The sequence below is a fragment of the Arachis stenosperma genome, chromosome 4 (assembly GCF_014773155.1).
Source record: "Arachis stenosperma cultivar V10309 chromosome 4, arast.V10309.gnm1.PFL2, whole genome shotgun sequence".
In the NCBI taxonomy this organism is placed as follows: Eukaryota; Viridiplantae; Streptophyta; class Magnoliopsida; order Fabales; family Fabaceae; genus Arachis; species Arachis stenosperma.
Window position 1 is genome coordinate 57,140,694 of NC_080380.1, and position 3,268 is coordinate 57,143,961.

The 3,268-nt window shown below is 43.0% G+C and overlaps 1 non-coding gene across 1 annotated transcript; it reads right to left on the minus strand.

Annotated features, from left to right (window-relative positions):
* Positions 1–669: 669 nt before the first annotated feature.
* On the minus strand, positions 670–777 carry LOC130977481 (small nucleolar RNA R71). The gene has a single exon (XR_009085170.1). It is a non-coding gene; the product is annotated as a small nucleolar RNA R71 (small nucleolar RNA).
* Between the last annotated feature and the right edge of the window lie 2,491 nt (positions 778–3,268).

Genomic DNA, 3,268 nt, shown 5'->3' on the forward strand with positions numbered 1-3,268 from the left:
TATCTAATTAAAGTTCGAATTCTTCTTCTCCTTCTTCTTTCTATTTCTCTCTTCCTCTGACACTTCAAGGAATCTCTATACTGTGACATAGAGGATTCCACATTCTCTTGTTCTCTTCTCTTTCATATGAGCAGGAGCAGAGACAAAGGCATTCTTGTTGAAGCTGACCCTGAACCTGAAAGGACCTTGAAGCGAAAGCTAAGAGAAGCCAAAGCACAACTCTCTTTAGAGGACCTGACCGAATTCTTCAAAGAAGAAGAACTCATGGCAGCTGAAAATAACAACAATGCCAACAATGCAAGGAAGGTGCTGGGTGACTTCACTGCACCTACTCCCGATTTCTATGGGAGAAGCATCTCTATCCCTGCCATTGGAGCAAACAACTTTGAGCTTAAACCTCAATTAGTTTCTCTAATGCAACAGAATTGCAAGTTCCATGGACTTCCAATGGAAGATCCTCATCAGTTTTTAGCTGAGTTCTTGCAAATCTGTGACACAGTCAAGACTAATGGGGTTGACCCTGAGGTCTACAGACTGATGCTATTCCCTTTTGCTGTAAGAGACAGAGCTAGAATATGGTTGGATTCACAACCTAAAGAAAGCCTGGATTCTTGGGAAAAGCTAGTCAATGCCTTCTTGGCAAAGTTCTTTCCACCACAAAGATGGAGTAAGCTTAGAGTGAAAGTCCAAACCTTCAGACAGAAGGATGGAGAATCCCTCTATGAAGCTTGGGAAAGATACAAATAATTAATCAGAAAATGTCCTTCAGACATGCTTTCTGAATGGAGCATCATAGGTATTTTCTATGATGGTCTCTCTGAACTATCCAAGATGTCTTTGGATAGCTCTGCTGGAGGATCTCTTCATCTGAAGAAGACGCCTACAGAGGCTCAGGAACTCATTGAAATGGTTGCAAATAACCAATTCATGTACACTTCTGAAAGGAATCCTGTGAATAATGGAACAAGTCAGAAGAAAGGAGTTCTTTAGATTGATACTCTGAATGCCATATTGGCTCAGAATAAAATATTGACTCAACAAGTCAATTTGATTTCTCAAAGTCTGTCTGGAATGCAAAATGCACCAAGCAGTACTAAGGATGCTTCATCTGAGGAAGAAGCTTATGATCCTGAGAACCCTTCAATGGAAGAGGTGAATTACCTAGGAGAACCCTATGGTAACACTTATAATTCTTCATGGAGAAATCACCCAAATCTCTCATGGAAGAATCAAGAGAAACCTCAACAAGGTTTCAACAACAATAATGGTGGAAGAAACAGGTTTAGCAATGGCAAGCCTTTTCCATCATCTTCTCAGCAACAGACAGAGAATTCTAAGCAGAACCCCTCTGACTTAGCAACTATGGTCTCTGATCTAATCAAAACCACTCAAAGTTTCATGAATGAAACAAGGTCCTCCATTAGAAATTTGGAGGCACAAGTGGGGCAGCTGAGCAAGAAAATTACTGAACTCCCTCCAAGTACTCTTCCAAGCAACACAGAAGAAAATCCAAAAGGAAAGTGCAAAGCCATAAACATGGCCGAATTTGGAGAGGATGGAGAGGAAGTGGACGCCACTGAGGAAGACCTCAATGGGCGTGCACTGACCTCCACTGAGTTCCCTAATGAGGAACCATGGGAATCTGAGGCTCAAAATGAGACCATAGAGATTCCATTGGACTTACTTCTGCCTTTCATGAGCTCTGATGTGTATTCTTCCTCTGAAGAGGATGAGTATGTCACTGAAGAGCAAGTTGCTAAATACCTTGGAGCAATCATGAAGCTAAATGACAAGTTATTTGGAAATGAGACTTGGGAGGATGAACCTCCTTTGCTCACCAAAGAACTGGATGACTTGTCTAGGCAGAAATTACCTCAAAAGAGACAAGACCCTGGGAAGTTTTCCATACCTTGTACCATAGGCACCATGACCTTCAAGAAGGCTCTGTGTGACTTAGGGTCAAGTGTAAACCTCATGCCTCTCTCAGTAATGGAGAAGCTAAAGATCTTTGAGGTACAAGCTGCAAGAATCTCATTAGAGATGGCAGACAACTCAAGAAAACAAGCTCATGGACTTGTAGAGAATGTTCTGGTAAAGGTTGAAGACCAGTACATTCCTACTGATTTCATAGTCCTAGAGACTGGGAAATGCATGGATGAAACCATCATCCTTGGCAGACCTTTCCTAGCCACAGCAAAGGCTGTGATTGATGTTGATAGAGGTGAACTGATCATTCAAGTGAATGGAGAATCCTTTGTGTTTAAGGCTCAAGGATATCCCTCTGTCACCATGGAGAAGAAGAATGAAGAGCTTCTCTCAAATCAGAGACAAACAGAGCCCCCACAGTCAAACTCTAAGTTTGGTGTTGGGAGGCCACAACCAAACTCTAAGTTTGGTGTTGGGAGGTTCCAACATTGCTCTGAGTATCTGTGAGGCTCCATGAGAGCCCTCTGTCAAGCTACTGACATTAAAGAAGCGCTTGTTGGGAGGCAACCCAATGATTATAGTTTATATATTTTCTTTTGTCATTTTATGTCTTTTGTAGGTTGATGATCATAAGAAGTCACAAAATCCATTGAAAAAGCAAAAACAGAATGAAAAACAGGAAGAAAAATAGCACACCCTGGAGGAAGATGCTGCTGGCGTTCAAACGCCAGTAAACCTAGCAGTTGGGCGTTTAACGCCCAGTCTGGCACCATTCTGGGCGTTTAACGCCAGAAAGGGGCACCAGACTGGCGTTAAACACCAGAAAAGGGCAAGAACCTGGCGTTAAATGCCAGGAATGGGCATCAGCCCGGCGTTTAACGCCAGAAATGGCTCAAAACGTGATTTTGAGCAATATTTGGTGCAGGGATGACTTTTCCTTGACACCACAGGATCTGTGGACCCCACAGGACCCCACCACCACTCTCTCTCTTCTTCCCCCATTCACCAATCACCTCAACACCTCTTCTCCAAAAACCCTTCACCTATCAAATCCCATCTTTCTCTTCACCACTCACATCCATCCTTCATAAAACCCCACCAACCTCACCCTTCAAATTCAAACCACTTTCCCTCCCAAACCCACCCTCCTTGGCCGAATACATAAGCCACTCCCTTCTTCCTTATTTCTTCTTCTTCTACTCTCTTCTTTCTTCTTTTGCTCGAGGACGAGCAAACATTTTAAGTTTGGTGTGGTAAAAGCGTTGCTTTTTCGTTTTCCATAACCTTTTATGGCATCCAAGGCCGGAGAAACCTCTAGAAAGAGGAAAGGGAAGGCAAAAGC